Below are 21672 nucleotides of genomic sequence, written 5' to 3'. Positions count from 1 at the left end.
GCCCAATTAAACCCAACCATCCAATACTGGAGAATGCACACACACTGTGTGCCCAGCCAACCCACTCCCATGCACACTTTCTCATACGCTGCATTCGTGTTCCTGTTAGAAGCATTCCAACACAAAGCTATGGCAAACAGGCAATGGATTCTTGTTAGCAAATTTTGCCCCATGCTTTTATGCACACTGTGCCTTCAACACTTCAAAGAAGCAAGTTTGAAAAGGACCTCCTTTCTTACAAGCACATCAAGAACTATGCTGAATCCTTATTGAAGTCCTGCAACATGAGCAGATAAATGTCACGTCAACAATAGGCGTGCTCGTTCCTTTGCATTAACTCACTATACATTGTGCATTTTCTGTGTGCCAAGTATTTTGCAAAGTTTCCAAGTATAGAAAGCAATAAGACAGGTTTCCTGCCATGAGAGAACTCATAGTCTGGCAGAATTGACAAGTGTGGAAATTATAAAAACGGTATTATAATGTTACAAGGGCTTTACTAGAAAGTTGACCAAAAAAACAAGCATCTACATGTGTGGGACATCTTAGGAGTTGTGTTTGAATGGGGACAAAGGCATGTCTAGCTTCTAAATTTAATGTAATCCATTTTTCCCTCTATGAGTAGTGTTTTTGTTTGTTTGTGTGTGCATGTTTGTTTGTTTTGTCTTGTTTAAGAAATCTTTCCCTACCTTAAAATCATGAATATATATTTGAGGCCTGAAGATATTATCTTCCAAAAGCTTTACATTTTTGCCTTACGTAGTATTTTCATTGATGCCTATTAGAACAAGGGAAGCTCCTTTCAATTTCTGGTTTAAGGTACTTTTTTTAATCACGAAAGCTTATTGAATTTTATCAAACTGATTTCCATGTAGGTGTGACCCACCCAACTGTGGGCGATAACTCTGATTAGATAATTTCCATGGAGGTGTGGCCCTGCCCATTCAGTGTGGGCCTTGATTAGTTTACTGGAGCCCTATATAAGAAGCTCAGACAGAAGGAGCTCGCTGCAGCTTACAGAGACATTTTGAAGATGGCTGTTGGAAGCTGATGCTGACACTTTGGAAAACGCCATCTTGAAACACAGCCTGGGAGCAAGCAGAAACCAGCCATGTTACCTTCCCAGCTAACAGAGGTTGTCCGGAGGCCAATGGCCTTTCTTCAGTGAAGGCACCCTATTGTTGATGGCTTACCTTGGGCTCATTATGGCCTTAAGACCATAACTGTATAACCAAATAAGCCCCTTTTATAAAAGCCAATCCATTTTTGGTACTTTGCTTAACAGCAGCATTAGCAAACCAGGATACTGTGTGTCTCTCTCACCTTGGGAATGACTTGTTCTAGAACCATCTCTGTGTATCAGGCTCCTTGGATGCCACTCCGATTTCCCATCTATTATAATGATCGCAGCCAACTTATTTCTAAGGATTAAGCATTGGCACCTAGCTTCTAATAGGTGGGGTCCTGTCATCCCCATTGATAAGAGGAAATGCAGCTCTGTGTCATATTCTGTACTGTCATATGGAGAACTGCCACAACTGAGCTTTTCTATGCAACTTATGCCCCATTCACCGGGGCATTCTTTCTTGCTTTTTAGACAGATTGTCTGCAAGCCCTCCTGCGATACTTAATTGATTACATAGTATATCCACTCTAACATTCCCATTCCCATTTCTCTGAGACTTTGATTCCTTCTCCCAGGTTTGTCAGAGAAGTTCAAGGATTTCTACCTCATCTTGTACAGGCTGCTGCTCACTCCTAGCTTCTACAAGCCGTCATAACAGTGTCTTAGCACCATCTCCCACAACCATTGCCAGGGTGTTAAATCCTTTATGCTTCACCCTTTCCTTGATCCGGCACCTTCAGAATCCATTACAGAACATACTTTCCTGGATCCTGATGATATATGTTGGTTGGGTCCTGTGGCTCTTTTAGGGTATGGGTTACTTTCTTCTTTCAGCAGGTCTAGCACTTCCCCAGCTGTATTACACTGTAACTTAACCCTAGCAATTGATCTGGTGCCTAGGAGGGTTGGGTGGGATATATCCTAAGTGGCAGGGGGTGGGGGCAGAGGCCACTTGAGTTGAACAAGGAAGAGGGGGTCAGTTTGGCTTGCACAGAAGGTTTAGAGACATCTGGAAAATCAAGGTTTTTAATTGCATTGACCTAGATGCCCCAATCCTATATATCAGGGTCCATCTTCCCAAATAGGGATCTGACACTGGCATTGCAGCCTAGCTGGAGTAGCTCTGCCACTCAAGTAATTAACTTCTGGATGTAATATGCAAATTTTTTGCCCCAACATATAAATAGCATCAAACAATTGTCACTGGATTCCATTGTCCTTACAATTATTACACTTCCTAGAATTTCTCAAATGTCTGCTGTATTGTGCCCCCAGTGAATTCCCTTCAATGTATTCCACCCTGGTTTACTAACAGTAAAACTTAACAATTGCACTTCAGCTTGCTTCTTCATGCATCACCTGTCTCCAGTGATGGCGTCTTCTTTGCTGGCTTGTCAGCAGGGGATCCAGGTCCAAAATCCCATTTTTGAGTGTGCTTCCTTACCTTGGCACCAACTGCCATTGGTCAGATTCCTTGGAAAACAGACTCTGAGATGAGATTTGACTGCAGCAACTTTATTGGGTTGTGTCCTGGGGATCGACACCTATAGGAAAGTAAAGGGAGTAGAATTGAACAAATGGAAGACTTGAACTGAAATGCAATCAACGCTAAGGGCTCCATGGATCCAACCCGGAGCACTGGATTCAGTGTCTTCCTGCCTATAGGCAAGGTGTCTGGGCCTTTACAGCCCTTGCATTGACCAGCCCTTGGCTGAGGTCTGTCCTCTGGGAGAAGAATGAGCTTGGGTGATGCAGCTGTCTAGAACTGAGGGCAATTGGGGCAGTTCTTGGAGAATGATTCAGCTGTGAGCTGTCAACAGCTGGAGAGGAGTCTGGGGCAATTGCCTGAAATTAGGTTTGAATAGGTGCTTTTGACTGACTTTTATATTTTGAGAGGCTTGGGCCTTTAGATGCCTGGGTGCAGGTAATGTATTTGGGAGAAAGAGATCATTGTGGCTGGATTTTCAAATTGGTAAGAGCATTTGATCTTCACGGATCAGGAAAATCTGTGCTCCAGAGATTCTGCTAAATAGATATACAGCAAACAGGTCGAGACTTTAAATGAGAATATGTCAAACTTTTCTCCCTCATGTACTCACTCTCTATTATTGTGGAATAATTAAAGGGAAAGGAAAGGGGCATGCAGTTCCTATTTGGAGAAATCAAACTCATATCCAAGAATGCCATCCAAATGTAGGTCCTAATACGGGGTGGGAAAAATCAGAGAATCTCCCCTGCAAAGAATCTCTGAGTCTTGGGTTCTGAAAGAAATGGCCAAGGAAGGGCTGTAGGAAATGAGTCAGTGTTCTTAGCAGCTCTTAGATCATCCCCAGTGCAGAAATTTCTATCACTGTTTCATATTTGCTTATTTTATGCATCAGTAAGATTGTAGAAGGCAGAGAGGATCAACAACTTTGCAAACTGTAAGCCATTCCAGGCACACCAGTGGTGCTCAGGACAATGGGTAGAAAGCTCTCATATATATTGCTTAGGAATATGAGCATATGAAGGAAAAGTAAGCAAACAGGCAAGCAAACAAACAAAAGAATGGAAATGATAAGGATCCAGTTCAAGACAGTTGTAACCTCTTGATGTTGACCTCTTAGCAGCATTGAAGAGGGAGGTGAAGGAGGAAGAGAAATGCAGTTTGGGAGTGTACAAGGTTGGCTTCAACCTATTTGTAATATTTTATTTCTTAAGCTGGTTGATAGGTGCATTGTTGTTGTTCATATTTTCCCTCATGTGTTTATGTCATTTTGTATGCCTGAAATATTTCATAAAATATTAGAAAAAATACTAAAATATTTCCTATAGTCAGTTATCAATGCAATAGATATTTATTGAATTCCTTTTTAATGATACTGATAGCATGGAGGGGAAGAAGTAATCAAGTATATGCTGGGTTTTGTTTTTCAGTGAATAAGTGTTAACATTGATGCACCCATCCCTTTCATTCCTTTTGGCCTGGACCACCTCATGATTAGACTTTGGCTTTTGCAAGGAGACTGCGTTTGACTGCTTGACTTGAGTATTTAAAGAATATACCTGTAAAGTGGGATGTCTTTAGTTAAAAGATGCACATTTAACATAAAGTTCTTATTTCTGCCATAGGACAGGTTGCCAAGGAGATTTGCTGCTAGTTTTATTGTTGTCCTTGCAAAAGTTTTCATGTCCTGTGTCCTTGCGTAAGTTTTCATGCCCTGTGATGCCCAAATTATGCTGACATTTGTCAAAGTCTCCCCAAGGCCTTAATAACTCACTAGATCCTGCTATAATATGAGGGAGACCGTCTTAGTCATCAGAATTCTAGGGTCTCTGAGAGGCAGGGTGGCCTCTTTGGGCCGCCCACTGTCCTTAAGAAGACCACGAGCCCTGGGGAATTGGACATTGCTCCTTAAGAGACCCCATTGCAGGAAGGCTTGTGGGGAAGTGGTGTCATTAACCAAATGGCAGAAGACTATGCAGTGTAGGATGTGATATCTCCACCACTACCACCCCAAATCTTTGGTAAAATGATGAAATTGAGATGCCAAATGCTATTGGATTTCTTATGTGTAAGAATGATGAAGACAAAACAGAACTCGTGAGCACTGGACATTGGATGCAGACGAATAAAGATGTGGAGGCTCACGGAAATCATGGCAGAGAATTTGAGCTCTCTAGACCTGGGGTTTTCACCATTTGAACCCTATTTCTGTCTACAGAAACACAGAGAAGGGTGGTAAGCAGGGCATGTAATGGGATTAGCGCATTTTGAAGAAACCAAAGCCCAAGGATGTAGAGGGAGAAATCACAGTAAGCGTGAGGAAAGCCTAGAGTTTAAAACTATGTCTCTTTCCTCCACCTCATTTCCTCTTTCATTAAGCAAAGCTACCACTGAAATACAGAGAATTCTCCACCAGGATGTAGATATAATCATATTGCAGTCACCAGTGAGGGAGTCTGATGGAAAAGAAGATGAAAGGAACAGAGAAGTAAGAGTTTTGGTGGGCTCATAGTGCTGCAAGGTAATTTTCGTCTCAAAATGCCCGGGTCTTCTGTGACACTTCCTGAGGCTTTGTATGCTCTCCAACAATCAGTCTTAATTACAGCCTTTCCCCCTGGCGCTGCACATCCTGAGTCAGCCCAAGTATTCAGCTGAGTCAGCAGGAAGTGATCTCATCAACCCTGTGGGACGTTCCTATACTGTAATGACGAAAACAGAATCCAAATAAATTTGATGGAAAAGAAAGTCTTCATCAGCAAGAATAGGACTTTGAAACATCAGAAGTAACTATGGTGGGACGTTGGGGGCATTTTAATAGGAAATGCTATTAACTTGCATTTAGGAGGAGGTAATTTACTATAAAATAAAATAGAAATAGGCAGTCAGAGCCAACTTTCTTGTACAGTATTTTAGTTATACTTACAATGTATAATACTCAGAACTTATAAAATTATATCATTCTCAAGTAAGTTTTGGAAACTCTTTAATTCAGGCCCTTTTATGAAGGAAAGCCTGACCTATCCTTAATAAAATAGGTACAGATCAGGCCTGAATTTGATTTGTATGTTAAAAAAAAAAGTCTTCCCTTTAGCTTTCTGTTTCCAAGGGGATTTTTTTTTTTCCAGAAATATATGCCTTATTGGATGTCATATCTCTAATTTTGGAGTCCATATGTTCTAGGTATTCTGGGAAAGATCTGGGTTTCAAATAGTGTATCCATTGTTTCCAGAAGCTCACACTACTTAAGATTCCCAGTAGTAATCGTTATCTTTTACTGAACACTTGTTATGTCCCAAGGACAACACTTAGAGCATTGTCGTTTAATTTCTCTCAACAACCTTTGATGTAGGTATCATTATTATTGCAATCATATGTATTTGTAGAGTGAGGCTTGGAATGGTCAAATAACTTGCTCAACATCTCCCAACAAGCAGATGACAAAGTTCCGTGATTCTAAAGTCTGTTACCTTAAACACCATCCTGCTTCAGCAAGTGATGATGGTTTTCTACTTGGTTGTCAAACTGTGTGTCCCCCTGTGGGAGGCAGAATTCCAAGACAGAACCCAGGTTTCCTGCCCCTCATGGGCACACCCCATATAATCCCCTCCCCTCCACAGCCAAAAGAACCTGAGCTATCACTCCTGGGGTTGGGTTACTAATCAGTAGACTTTGAGTTGATCAGAAGGGAGATTATCCAGCTTGGCCTGACTTAATCAGGTGATCCCTTACAAGGGATCAGACACTTACTGAAGTCAAAGAGATTGCAAATGTGAGAGAACCCATGAATGGGGTCATGTGATAAGGACCGGAGAGCAATCTCTAGATGCTAGCAGTGGTCCCCAGCTGACAGCTAGCAAGCAAGTAAACCGTTCCCTAGTTGAATCTCCAGATAAGGCTGTAGCTGACAGACACAAGGATTTCAGCTTTGTGAGACCTTGGGCAGAGAACACAGCCAAAATGTGCCAGACCCCTCAACCACGGGCACTGTGAGATAATAGATTTGTGTTGGCTTCAACCACTAGGTCAGTGGTAATCTGTTACACAGCAATAGAGAACAAATAAACCTCCTTCTCTTCCTCTACTATCTTTGTTTCTTCCACAAATATTTTTTGAGCACTTATCATGCATTAAAATATGTGCTCGGAAGTGACACTACAATGGTAAGCTAAACCAGATAAGGTCCTTGCCTTTGTGTAGCTTATAATATAGTGAGGGAGACAGATACTAATCAAATAACAACATGGACACATGTAAAACTAATTGAAGTGAGTGAGAAGGCCTTACGGAACACTGTAGAAAGTGTAGCAGGGGTCTTAGATCTAACCAGGAAGCACAGGAACAAGGTTACCTGGGGCAATATGGATTAAGCAAGAAATAAAGAATGAACTGTCATTACTGAGGGCAAAAGAGTAGGGAAAGGCATCCAGGTAGAGGGAACAGCAGGGACAAAGTCTCTGTGGATACAAGAGACATCCAGGTGTAAGGGATTAAAAGAAGGTCCTTGTGGCTGCAGCATGGAAATTGGGACAGGAGATGTGGGGAGGGGCTAGCTTGTGCAAAGCTTTAAAGACCAAATCAAGATATTTTCCTTTGTCCTGAGAAAAAGGAAAAACCATTAAAAGATTTTAATTCTCAACTATAAGGGAATATAAAATGAACAGAGTGTCAGAAGGCAGGAAATGTGCAGAAAAGATAAAAAACAATTAATATAGTCAAGGAAAGAATACACGAGACTCTGAACTAAAGTCATGGCAGAGAGATTAGAAAAAGAGGGATGGATATTTGCAAGTGGCAGAATGGAGGTAGGGGTGCAACTTGGAAACTGACTGATACTGAGGGTGAAAGTGAATAGTACATCAACCTTGACTCCAAAATTTTCGGGTCTTGGTTACTAAGAGAAGAGTGTTCTGTGACAGAAAGAGTGAACATGGAGGAGGAAGAGAGAGGGGTGTTGAGAAGGAAGGTCTGTTTTGTCCCTCTTGAGGTGAAGGTTCTGGGGATGTATCTAGGTGGAGCTATCAAGCATATTTAGAACCACAGGTATGATCATGGATATTTACTCCCTAGAAGATGTATGTTCCGGTTTGCTAATGCTGCCTTTTCGAAAACACCAGAAACGGATTGGCTTTTATAAAGGGGGTTTATTTGATTACAAAGTTACAGTCTTAAGGCCATAAAGTGTCCAAGGTAAGTCATCAATAATTGGGTACCTTCACTGGAGGATGGCCAATGGCATCCAGAAAACCTCTGTTAGCTGGGAAGGCACGTGACTGGCGTCTGCTCCAGAGTTCTGGTTTCAAAATGACTTTCTCCCAGGACGTTCCTATCTAGGCTGCAGTTCCTCAAAAACGTCACTCTTAGTTGCTCTTGGGGCGTTTGTCCTCTCTTAGCTTCTCAGGAGCAAAAGTCGGCTTTCAAAGGCCATCTCCAGAATGTCTCTGTAAGCTGCAGCTCCTCTCTCAGCTCCTGTGCATTCTTCAAAGTGTCCCTCTTGGCTGTAGCAAGCTCGCTCCTTCTGTCTGAGCTTATATAGGGCTCTAGTAAACTAATCAAGGCTCAGGCTGAATAGGCAGGACCACACCTCCATGGAAATTATCTAATCATAGTTATCACCTACAGTTGGGTGGTTGCATCTCCATGGAAACACTCAGTCAAAGAATTACAATCTGATCAACACTGATACCACTGATACATCTGCCCACACATGATTGCATCAAAGATAATGGCGTTTTGGGGGACATAATACATTCAGACTGGCACAAGGTGATTGAAATTATGAGAGAGAATGAGATCTCTGATGATGAGAGAGCAGAGAGAAAAGGACCAAGGAGAGCTTCTATTTCTTTCTCACCTATCTGGCTAAGCAAGATTCAAATTTTCTCTTTCCTAAGTAATGAAAAAGTGAGCAACATTTCTCCATTACTTCAAGTATCCAAACAATAGAAAATTTAAATAATATACTTTTAGAACTATAATGTGATATAATATGGCATAATGGTAATATATAATGAATATAATGTACAATGTATAATGGTGAATGTTTTTTATAATGGCCCCAAGACATTATAAAGACTCAGATACTTTAATACATATTTAAATTAGGTACTTCTATTAAGTTTAAGTCTATGATTTAGCCAGCTATGATCAAAGGAGCTATGACCACAATGAACTTAATAGATACTGGTTGTTTCATTTCATTTATTGGGTTTTAGCTAAACTTCTATGTGTTGTGAGTTTTTTATTCAAGCCAATCTGGGAGGCAGATTTTAACTTTGTTCTGAAAATGGTTGAAGAAAAAGACTTCACACCTAATAATGAACTCATCAACTTATATAAGAGAGTGTATGTTTTAGAAATAAAACAGAATGGTATTTGTAGCCAGATTACTGTCATCTGACCCCTTCATCATACACCAATTCTTTTCCCAGGATATATTAGATTTCCATATGGAATCAGCAGAAACAGGTTCAAATCTTGCTTCTGCCACTGACCACCTCTGTGACTCTATGGAAATTATTTGTTCTATAATATACATTATAGAATATAATATTAATATTCTAAAATATACATTATAATTAGAGCTGCTGCGGAGACAGCATGGAATAAAATAAGCAAAGTTTCTGGAAAAGAATAGTCGATAGATGAATGGTGATTTCCTTTCCTAGTTCTCCCTTTTGATCTAAAGGGATGGGTCTATGTTTCAGTTCTGGGTCTATTTTTTTTCCCCCAAATAAAATCCTACCCTCTTAAGAAGAAAAGTAACAAAAAAAGTGAAAGTAACATTACCTAAATCCTTTGGGATATTGCGGGTTGAGTGAAGGGGTTCATAAAAAATTCTAGCATTTCATTCATTTTCAGCTGCTATCTGTGACATATGGAAGGCTGTAATTTCACAAGGAAGTGAAGCTTTACCTCCTACTAGGTGGCAATATATTTTAAGCAAAGAGATATTGCAACTCTGAAATTATTGGAAACCTGTGTCGTTTCCCTCCGATTGCTGGATGCAGACGTAAAAAGTCACATTTCTGAAGTCAGCCTGACATCACTGGACTAGCTGTGATCCACAAGATGCAGTGAATGATTCTGTTGGATGGGCCAGTGTGGGAGACAGTGGCAAACACGGAGGCAAAGAAAAGGGAGGTGACAGGCTATTTTTAGATTTTTGTTACACAGGGCTATACCAGGTCTCTAAAAAAAATTGCAACATCCTCGCATCTCAAAAGAAATTGATGATTCGTTCATGTTTCTAATTATTATTTCTTCACCTTGCCTTCTTTTTTGCAGCTCTCGATCTCTCTAGACATTAAAAGTGAGAAGGTAAGTTGCCCCTGCCTTCTCCACACACCGGTTTCAGCTTGTTGTGAAGTGTCAGATTAACTTCCATGGCTTTCAATTTGTCTTGAAACTATTTCAACAGAGCAAGAAAATATAAGCATGTATAAGATCAGCCAACATAACATCGTAAAGAACTAGGTTGAATGTATCTGGGATGTGTGTGTGTGTGTGTGTGTGTGAGAGAGAGAGAGAGAGAGAGAGAGAGAGAGAGAGAGAGAGAGAGAGAGAGAGAGACCTCTCAGAGCCCAATGTTCGTTCTGTTTCTATTTCTGTCCTTAACCATCATTGCTGTAATGGAGCCCATTGTCATCTGTTGGAAAGATTTACCCGCTAGCTCGGACTTGTTCGGTCACGGAGAGCACACATCTGGAGTCTAGACTTGGCGGCTCTGCGGGCAGTCTCGCACCCCAGAGCTCCCCGGGCCCCAGCGCCCTGCTCTGTTCCAGCTGCCTGTCACTCGGGCTCACCCCTCCTTCCCAGTCCCCTGCCATATCCCTGGCTCTGACTCTTGACTTTGGGCAGTCACCAGAGGAATTCCCCACCCTGCTCTCCTCAATGACCTCCTTGAACTCGGGGTGCTTTGCCATCAGAGACAGGACGGAGGAAACTTCTGACCCAGGCATCAACATCAACATGAAACCTGAGACTTGGAGACTGTGCTTGGGTTAAAGCTGATGGGTTGTGTTGAGTCGGAGAGAAGAGCTTTGGTGAATGTTTGAAAGAGTCTGATGCAGGCTCTGGAATACACGATTTGGGTTTCAAAGCTTGGACTCAGCCCTCACGCCAGCTGTGTAACCTTGAAGATCTCTGAGGATCAAAATCATTATACATAAATTTAGGAGAAGAGTGACAACCTCATAAAATTTTTGGAAAGAGTAAATCAGTAAATAAAGGTAAAATGCCTCGTTCAGCGTCTGCTCTAAAGTTGGAAATAAAAATTACCCTTTCTGACATATATATATTACATATACAAATGAGAGGATGTTTTTTGAACTGAGGCAAGAAAAAACAGCCTTGATATTTTCTGAAAATATAGGGCAGTGTTCGTCCGTGGTAAGGTGGGATGGAGTAGCAGGGCCTGAAGTCTTCATGTGAGAGAAGATGTGTTTTGAAAATGGTCCAACAGCAGTATCTACTTTTAGATGTAAGGTAGCAGAGAAAAAAGCAACCACATTCTTGTGGCTGCAATATATCCCATGTGGGATCTTTTTTTTTCTTATTTCTTTTTATAAAATGAAACGACTGTGAGGCTCTGATAATGGGTTGGTGGCTTCTAGAGAAATAGGTTATGGCCTCCCCAGGAATTGTGGCTCCCCAGAAAAGTCACTTTTGGCATTTGAGCAATCCTTGCTTCTCATCTTAATTTCATGTGCATTGGTCCTTTTTTTTTTTTTTTTTAACAGCAATGGATCACTTTTTTACTGTATTTTCTGTTGGTGGGGATTATTTAGACACACTGTAACAAATACATTATACTATATGTACCTAACTCATTTTATTTGTAATAAAATCATACCTAATTACATTTCCTGTAAAAGTTACTTTCAGGGCATGTCTACCCAAGCAAACAAAGCAAGTCTTTAAGAAATTATAGATTCCTCTTGAAAAATGTATTCTATTGTCTCAAGGGTCACCAAACTGTGGCTTGCAGCCTGCAAAACAGAAACTGTATATTCTTCACAAAGCCTAAAATGTTTATGATTTACCCCTGTACAGAAGACGTTTGTTGATGTTTGTTATTGTGTAAATAAATAGAATTAAAAAGTGTGGTTTTCTCTTTTAAAATTAAGAATATTTATCTCTCAGTATAATTGTATCTTATCTTTGGCTTAAAATCCTTCCAACGCTCTCGCTGACTGCACCATATATTCCTGAATGTGGTGTAGAGAGTCCTTTCCTAATGGATCAGAACACACATCCCAGTTTCCTTCCACGGCACTCACTTCTCACCACCTCATGTTCCAGACAAATCATCAAGTACCTATAAGACTCCATGGGAACATAAATAAGGAAATAGCTCATTTTGCCCGAGGTCAACAGAGACATTTAAGTAGAAGAGAATCTATTGACTCGGGCTTTGAAGAATGGTGCAGTGGGTTTCCCAGCCAGCACAGACAGTGCAAGTCCAGGCCAGCCCCAACGTCTGAAAAGCTCTGGTGTGTTACCAGAGAGCCAGGGGAACAAAAGCTCTGGGTATGGAGGACAAACCCAGATTCACCACTCTGCTCTGCTATTCTCCAGATGTTCAGGCAAGTCTTTACATGCCTGGGCTTCAGTGTTGTCATCTGTGAAATGGGGATACTAACAACATCTGCCTTATAAGGTTGTCATGGTGATTAATTGAGAAGCATGCGGGCAAATTGCAGCAAGGGCTTCCTACACGCCAGCAGTGGCTGCCGGGGCCATTGAATGTGTCATCGTCATCTTTGTCCCCATACCCGTTAAGTCATATTCTTTGCCTGTTGCTCGGGATTCAACTCAAGGAGGTCTTTTTGTACTTTGGAATCTTGATTATGATATTGCATCATGCACTTTTTCTTAAAGGAATTATACATTCTAAGGCATTTAAAATTATAACCAGCCAGGTTCCTGCCTACCATTTCAATACAAATTTAAACTTGTTGCATAAAGAACCATTTGAAGCCCTTATTGGGGACCAACAATCAAACATGGTTTGGTTTATCCAGGTTTAATGTTCCAGTTTGTGAACTAGTAGCAGAAATCTAGCAGGATGACTGGAAATCTAGCATGTTCAAGTTTTAGCAACATGAAAATATAATTACTGCAAAGGGCTAATTTATCCCTCAATGTTTTCACATCATTGGCCTGTAAACATAGGTGTTTTAAATGGATAAAAAAGAAATCTAGTGCTTTTGAAGTAAGTCCATTAATATTTGGGACTCTTTAGACTGGCAGACATAGCATATTTTAACTCTGAGATCTAATATATATGTATTTTTATTGAGACACATTCACATACCATACAATCATCCAAAGTGTACAATTGCTTGTTCACATTACCATCATATAGTTGTGCATTCATCACCCCAATCTATTTTTTGAACATTTTCCTTGTACCAGAAAAAGGGAAAAAAAAGAATAAAAAATAAAAGTAAAAAAGAACACCCAAATAATCCCCCCCCTTCTCCCACCCTATTGTTCATTTAGTTTTTTGTCCCCATTTTTCCACTCATCCATCCATACACTGGACAAAAGCACTGAGATCCACAAGGCTTTCATAATCACACTGTCACCCCTTGTAAGCTGTATTGCTATACAATTGTCTTCAAGAGTCAAGGCTACTGGGTTGTAGTTTGATAGTTCCAGGTATTTATTTCTAGGTATTTCACTGCACTAAAACCTCAAAAGGTTTATCTGTATAGTGCATAAGAGTGCCCACCAGAGTGACCCCTCCACTCCATTTGGAGTCTCTCAGCCATGGAAACTTTGTTTTGTTACATTTCACATCCCCCTTTTGGTCAAGAAGATGTTCTCAATCCCACAGCATCGGGTCCAGATTCATTCCTAGGAGTCATATCCTGTGTTGCCAGGGAGATTTATACTCCTGGGAGCCAGATCGCATGTAGAGGGGAGGGCAGTGAGTTCAACGGCTGAGCTGTGTTAGCTAGAGAGAGAGAGAGAGGGCCACATCTGAGCAACAAAGAGGTACTCAGGGGGAGATTCTTAAGCACAATTATAAGCAGATTTTGTCTCTTCTTTGCAGTAACAAGCCTCATAAGGGCAAGTCCCATGATAGAGGGCTTGGCACATCAAACCACCAGTCCTCAATGTTTGTGGGAACATCAGCAACAATCCAGGTGAGGAAGCCCAACACCTCTGCATTTCCCCCTGGCTCCTCAGGGGGGCCCTGAATATATATTTTTATTCTCTTTACTTTGGGATGTGTCACTATTTCACACTAACCTATGCAAACCTACCGGGTCTCACTTCCTATTCAAAGTTCCATGTAATTATGGTATTTGAACAAACTGTATGAGTTAAATTGTTTAGGAAATATAGATCTTGCACCAACTAACCATCTCTTCCCTTGGTCTCACATGGAATTTGAAGTTTTAAAACATAGTCAGTATTGTCTTTTACCTTTTGGCCCAATTTGCCCTAGTTCTAACCACATGTGCTTCATTCATGTATCTAGTTGAAGTCTGGACTCTTTTTAAGCTTTTTTAACAGTTGCTATATGTTCTAATACTGTGACATTCATATCTGCCAAGTTCTAGCTCTGAGTTTCAAGTGTAACACATATACCCAATGTTCTAGAGACCAGTCAGGTTATACACAAAGGGATCAGCATCTCAGAGTTTGGAGATAGCTATTACAATTCAGGAATAGATTTGACTGCTTGTTAGAGCTTACAATCTAGGGACCATTACAATAATTGTTCCCTTGTTAGGCTGTACTCTAAGATTCAATTCTGAGTTTACACATTGTAGTTAGTCCATATTGGTGAGGCATCATAGTGTTTGCCTTTGTTTCTGGTGTGGTTCACTCAAAATGCTGTTTACAGGTTCCATTCACCTCCTTGTGTGTCTCACAGCTTCACTCCTTCTCGTAGTTGCTTAATATTCCATTGTATGCACACATCACAGTTCACCATTCTGTTCCTCAGTTGATGTACTCTTAGGCCACCTCCAACCATTGCAAATCATGCATACTCTCTCCACAAACACCAGTGTGCAAATGTCCATTCACGTCCCTGCTCTCAGATCCTCCAAGTAAATGCCCCCTAATGAGGTTGCAGGACCTTATGGCACCCACCTACTTAGCTTTATGTGGAACCACCCCACTGTGCTCCAGAAAGGCTATACCATTCTACCTCCTAACCGACAATAAATACATACATCTTTCTCTCCATATTTTCTCCAGCACTTTTATCCCTGTTTATATTTTCCGTACAATTTTATAGAGCTATATTCACAAACCATATGATTATCCACAGTGTACAATCAGTTGTTCATGGTATCATCATACAGTTGTGCATTTATCACCACAGTCAGCATTTGAACATATTGATTGCTATGAATAAAAAGGTTTTTTTTAATGAATAATAAAAAACATACTAAAAAGAAAATAAAATATCATACAATACAATATAATCGTAGGGTCAGGCAACACCACTAGCGAGAACCCCATATTGGGATCCAACATATTTTTGACATCTAAAGTGAAAACCCCTAGCATCCAAGCTGACTGCTTATTTTTCATTTGTTTCATTTTCAAGTAAGTGAAACATTGAGTCCAAGGTAAAGAAAAAGTTACAGTTTAGGTTTTCTTTTCATAATTGCCAGTTTTTGCCAGTGCATAAGACAAAAATCTTGATTTTAATGGGGTTTGGTGTGTCATCAGTCATTCCAGAAGCAACAGTTGGCATTGTTTAATGACTGTGTGTGTATGTATGTAAATGTTTGACTGGTGTGTGCATGTGTGTGCACACACGTGTGCAAGTGCTGGTGGGTTTAATTGTGATAAGTGCTGATGTTTTCATGTGAGGAAATACTTGTTTCTTGAATAATGAAAGCATCAACCATTGAAGGTTTCTGAATCATGGGCTGGGAATAAGATGGATATTTGTCCCTGCTGACTTGGACAAATCTCAGTATCCCCCCAATTCCACTCTTGCCTTTGAATGGAGATCCTGCGGTTTTAGCAGCAGGTCATGGTTTTGAGTCACGAAGCGTTCTCTTCCGTCTCTGGATTACTTCTGAGCCTGCTGGCCTGGAGCCAAGAGTGCACAGAGCTGCTGGCTTGCACCACGTTTTATCTGCGACAAGCTGCTTTAGCTCAGGAAGCAGAGAAACCATCGCTGGCACCAGTGGCAGGAGCAGGAGCAGCCATGTTCTGCTTTCCTACACTACACCCATCCCTGGGCTAGGTTTTCTTTCATGGAGCCCAACACCAAACCCCTTTGCAAGAACTAATCCCAGAGGTCAGTAGTGGGTGGTGGGTGGGTTTAGAGAATAGTCCATCTAGTACTATTATTTTATAGATGAAAGCTTGGAGGCCCAGAAGAAGGCCACATAGCCATCGGCAGAATCAGAAATACAAATGACGTCTCCAGATTACTAGTCTACACCTCCTTCTACCATCACATGCTTCCTGATCTTCTAAAGTGACTGCTAAGAAGGTCACACAATTTAGCTACATTCAATACTTTGGAGTATTACTAAAACAGCACTGGACACATAACATAACTTCAAAATAATGGTTTGAATGAATGGAATAACAAGTGAATGAAATGATTGAATCCTAATGCTCTTAGAGAAAATATCAAGAGGCATAGAACTTTCTACATTATCCTTGTGGGAGAAGAGATCATTTAGGTATCGCACCTAACGCAGTGCCTGGCACATGTATGCAGTGAATTCTAGCGATAACTGTCATTATTGTTAAATCTTGGCATGTATTAATGCTTTCTGCTACATGGTTGCCTGCTATACCTAGTTTTGCTGTTGGAATAAGAATCAGAAGATTCTGAATGATGTAGGTAAAATAATCCAGTTTAAACTAAGCCTTGGAATTGTTCCTGAGGGAGGGGCTCAGTGTCTGAAATTTTCATGGAAATGGCAGTATTCTGCACATACCCTTTACAGAGGTTGGGTGTACTTCTGGGGTCTACCATATCACCCTGTAAGTGGGACATGACAGGATCTGCTACCTGCAAGCCCCGTGTCCGCTGAAGTTCCCCTTGGATTACGTAAACCCATTGAAAGCCTATAAGCCTCACTTCTCTGTATCTCCATGGCCATGGCAAACTGCTCTCAATCCAGAGTGAGACCAAATTTCAGTGCATTTCTATTAGTGAAAAATCTATTCACTTATTTGTAGTATACTTACAGTTTTCCAAGTCCTGTCATTGTATAATAATAACCACAAATACTAGCAAAAGTAAACTTTACGTCTTGTTCTATAGTTAAAAAATGCTTTTACACAAATTATCCCCATTGTTTTTCACAATGCTTGTGGGATACGTGAATCCCATTTTGAACATTAAAAACTGAAACTCAGAGATTGTGGTGAGCACAGGAATAAAAACAGTGTTTGTTTGCTTGTTTTTGTTTTTTCCTATACTGTATTGTCATAATTAGCTTAGTGCTTCATTTTGTGCTGGCCAACTGGGGCTGGGGTAACAGCATTAAATAATCCACAGTATTTTCTTTTCTGGGCACCTACTCTATAATACACATAGCTGCCTACTATTATACATGTTGCAATATTTGCTTTATCAACTCAAATTGTAATAGGGTAAGGGGAGAAGGAAAACCACAGCTTCCAGGGAGCACAGAGAAAAGCAGAAATATTGGTAAAATATATTCAAATTAATTAGTGGAAGGTAACCAGGTCATGGTCCCATCTCTGTCTGTTTACTAATTTTGTACAAGTTTCCTCCATTCACTGATGAGTTATCTCATTTATACAATGAGGAGATTGTATTACATAACCACCGAGGTACGATAGCTCTGAAAATCTGTCTTTCCATTAATTGCAATAGATACTGGGTACTTGTAAGAGTCTTACAATCCCAAATCCTGCTCTATCCACTGCCTCTCAAATGCCAAACCTTGAGAATTGGCATTTACCAAAAACTTCAAGGTGTATAAAAGACACATAGCACGACGGTTAGGGGCATGGAAGGCCTGGGTTCCCGTTCCAGCTCAATTACTCATCTGTGTGACCTTGGACATGTTGCTTAACCTTTCTGTGCCTATTTCCTGGTCTCTAAATAGATTTTAAAAAAAGAAGAAGAAGAAATTGAAACACACACACACAACCCCAGAGAGTTGTCAAAAGAATTGAAGGAGTAGATAAATGTAAAGGTTTATCATTACTTCTAGCTCATCAGAAGTACTATATTCATTTCAGCGATTTCAGTTATCACTATTATTATTTCATCCCAAACATGGCCAACTCTCGTTTGTGCATTGGATGGCCTCTCCTCGGCCTAAGGGATGAGTCCGAATTGAGTTAAGGCAGTTCTGGCAGTCTCTTTCTCCTTTTCAGCAGCAGCATGCGGATGACTTGATTTTGGCTAATGTGATGCAAGCAGAACTCCATTTGGAGACTTTGGGGAAAGATTTCGCTCCTTAATACCAGAGTGAGGTGCTGTAGGAGAAAGCTCTTTGGGCCCCAGATGATTTCCTTCTTGCTTGGAAACTGTCCCACGAGGGTATAATGTTGGCAGCTCCCCTCTAACTAAAAGAGATGAATTCCCAACCCCACTGGCAAACAGGAGCATGATGCAGAAAGACCGGGTCTTTGATAAATATCTTGAACACCAGAAGCAAACAGCACTTATCCAGTCTTATTTCCCATGAAAAATTAAACGTCTTTTTTTTTTTATAAGTCACAGTTGGTTAGTTATTCTGTGAGATGCTCCCCCAAAGTATTACCAATGCACACTTGTCTTGTACTTCAATCAAACAAATTAGACCATAGCAAGGAGGAAAGACTCGATGAAAGCTAAGTGATACTGGCACAGTTGCTACAAACAAGCACAGGATCAACCTCTGTGCTTCAGGGCAGCAGAGAAAAAAGGGAAACAAAATTTTACATGGCTCCCAAGATCAGAAAGAAGGAAATAACAGATTTGAGTGGGAAAAAATAGCTTGGCAATACATTTGAAAAGCCATCCCTCACATTCAGCACCAAATAGGTGGCACCAGATCCCATCCTGGAAACCTTTTCTGGCTATTTGACAGCAGATTGAATTTGGTTTTTTAAGTGGCTGCACCCTGTAATTAGCCTTTGATTTACCGACAAAACCAAAGCAAAGCTAGGACATGATATTGAAGTGAAAGCATCACTATTTTCTATGTAGCTTCCTTCTCTTTTCCTCTGTTCCATTTTCTACCCCTATTTCATTACCTTTTTCCTCAGTTGCCTATGTCCTTCCTTAAAATCTTTTCAACATCAGAGAAGTAATTCATTTTGTGGTAGAAAATTACCCTGAGCCAAGTTATATGGATTCTTGACAGTAAGTATAGATGGGAATGTGTTTCACAATCTTCTAGTACCTGGGCAAAAATAAAAGTGAGCCCTATCCTCAATCATGTCAGACTTGCTGCTGACATGGCACGTTGGGTGTTGAGCATCTGGCAGTAGCAGCTGGAAGTGGGAGAAGGAACAGTGGAAGGTTCCTAACTTACTGAGTGGCAAGTTTTTTTGGGTCAGTTATCAATGTCAATGGATCATAAGCCATAGGAACCACAGACTGTCCTGAGAGGGGAGTATTGACATATAATTCATGTAGACTATTGATGACCAGGTTGCTTGGGCAGCACGTATTTATACTCTGCTTCCTTTTAAAATAATTATCCCATTTCTAGTTCAGAATGACATGTGTTGCTGTTAGTAACAGTCTCCATCCCTGCCTAGATCAGATCAGAAATGGCCAATGAGGCACAGAGAGGATTTCAGCATTGGTGACCTCAAATGCTTCTAGCACATTCCACAAAAAAAATTTTTACTTTTATCCCGGAAAATCTGAACATCTGTGGAACACTTAGGAAACGGAGAAAATCTGTCCTTTGTAAAACAGGCTAAGGACGTGGTGCCAGAAGACAAACCCTGAGGAAAAGGGACTTTGGGATAATGTGATATTAGGTGTTATAACCTGTGTCTCAGACTGCAGCAGGTTCCATTGGTGGGTGAAAGTACTGTCAGAAGTTTAGAGTGTTAAAGGTAGTAAAAGGCCTCCACTGGATGTGGAATTAGGAAATATTTCAGAAAACTCAGATGAAGTGGATGTTTGCAGGGTCTGAAGCAGACAGATGGTCAGCCACTCGAAAGGCTGCATGCATTAAAATATGCTTTCGCCAGAAAGAAGCAGCGGTCTGCTGGAAACGGCTCGCAGTGTCCACTGTCCAATCAATGCCTGTGGCCAGTCCTCCAGGTAGAGCACAAGAAGGGCTGGAGCCAGCGCACGCCCCAGCAAAACTGCTTGTCCAAAGGAAGTCAACAAGCCACAGAACCACAATCTGCTTGATTCAAAAGGTGGACCAAAAAAAAATTCCTGCTGTTATCTATTCAACTACAGTGAGCATTCAAGTTTCAAGAGAAAATTCTGAGACAGCTGGTAAGAGAATCTCTGACAAAATTTCACCGGAAGAGGTGTGGAGAAGAGTCTAAATGGAAGATTCAGACTGAAAAATGTGACTATCCCTCAAATGTTACTTGTCAAAAATGGCGTTATGTTTCATAGTTGGACAGTTAGTTAGAAAATCATGTGGACATTGGAAGCAGAAATTCTTTGGGGGCAGAGAGCCCTGGATTTGGCTCTCAGTAACTAGTTGGGTGACCTTGACCAGATCCCTTCAGCTCTCCAAACCCCTTTCTCTTCATGTCTAAGGAGGGATAACTGTAGCCACAGAGGTGAGCTCCAATGAGCACCAGAAATAGTTCATGTGTCACAAAGAGCATGGTGTCTGGCACATAGAAGGCACTCAAGCAGGAGAGTTGTACAGTTATGGTTATCTGTGAGCCCAATTCTCATTTGGCAATTGAGGAAACAAAACCAATGGAGGTTAAGCATGCTGCCTAAGGTGACAGAGCGCTCTCGGGGCAGAATTGAGTTTTCTGTTCTTGGGTTCCAACCTGTAACTCTCTTCCACACTTCCCTCTTGAATGCCTGCCATGCCAGCATTGACAAGACAACAGCTTTAGGGGTTAAGGGACCCACAATACAATGGAGTCCATATTTTCCAGGGAAGGAGTTGTGGGAGTGAAACAAGGTCAGGGAAGCCGAGGCTTTAACCAAAATCCCTTGCTAAACATTCCTCTGTAGCACAGTTTTCGTGTGAGCAGAGCCACAGTGTCTGTTTGGCGCTGTCATTGAATCACTTAGAGTTTATGGTAAATCCCTGCTCATAAAGTCTATCAGGTGAATATGAAACATTTCAGTCTTTTAAAATAATCTACATTGTCTGTTTTAACAAAGAAAATATAAATAATTGACAGTATTCAATGAGCACTTTCTAGGATTCAGCCCGGTTCTAAGGGCTTTACATGAATGAACTTAGGTTGTACTCGCAAAAGTCACTATGAGGCTAGAACTATTATTGTCTTGACTTTACAGTTGATGAAACAGAGGTTCAAAGAGATAAGTGACTTACCCAGGTAACATGGCCAGTGAGGGGCCGTTAGGATTTGTGCCACGGAGGATGACTCCTATGGTCAACCTGCTTACCTAGAGACTCCTCATGGAGAAATGTTGAATTATTTAAACAACCAAAGAACATGCAGAATATGAACAGACACAAAAGGAGCAAAACTGATTTTCCCCCACTTTATAAATGGCATAAAAATGTATAAGCTCATTTCTTCTACATAGGAACTGGGGGATAGCTAGTGTTGAAAAATATGACAAATACCTAATGCAGAAAGTATTAATATAGCCAAAGAAACTAAAATGAGCAGTATGGGGATGTTAAAGAATTGCAATTTTTTTTAATGCAATTTTTTGGAATTTGAAAAGAGGCCAGAGTCAGGAACCCAGTGATCTGGTTTCAGCATTAATATAAACTGGACCTAAGAAAACTGAGCATGCAGCTCATTAGTTATCTGGGAGTCACCAGACACACAAGTACAGGGACATTCCCACGGAAAATCTTCAGGATGTTAGTTTGCCGAATTGATGAGAATTGAGTGAATTTTATGCCTTTTCTGTTGCCTGTACTCACTTTTACATCCAATATCGCCCCACTGGTCCAGG

Source organism: Choloepus didactylus, chromosome 20 (genome assembly GCF_015220235.1).
Source record: "Choloepus didactylus isolate mChoDid1 chromosome 20, mChoDid1.pri, whole genome shotgun sequence".
NCBI classification, from domain to species: domain Eukaryota; kingdom Metazoa; phylum Chordata; class Mammalia; order Pilosa; family Megalonychidae; genus Choloepus; species Choloepus didactylus.
Note: the sequence above shows the minus strand (reverse complement) of the source record.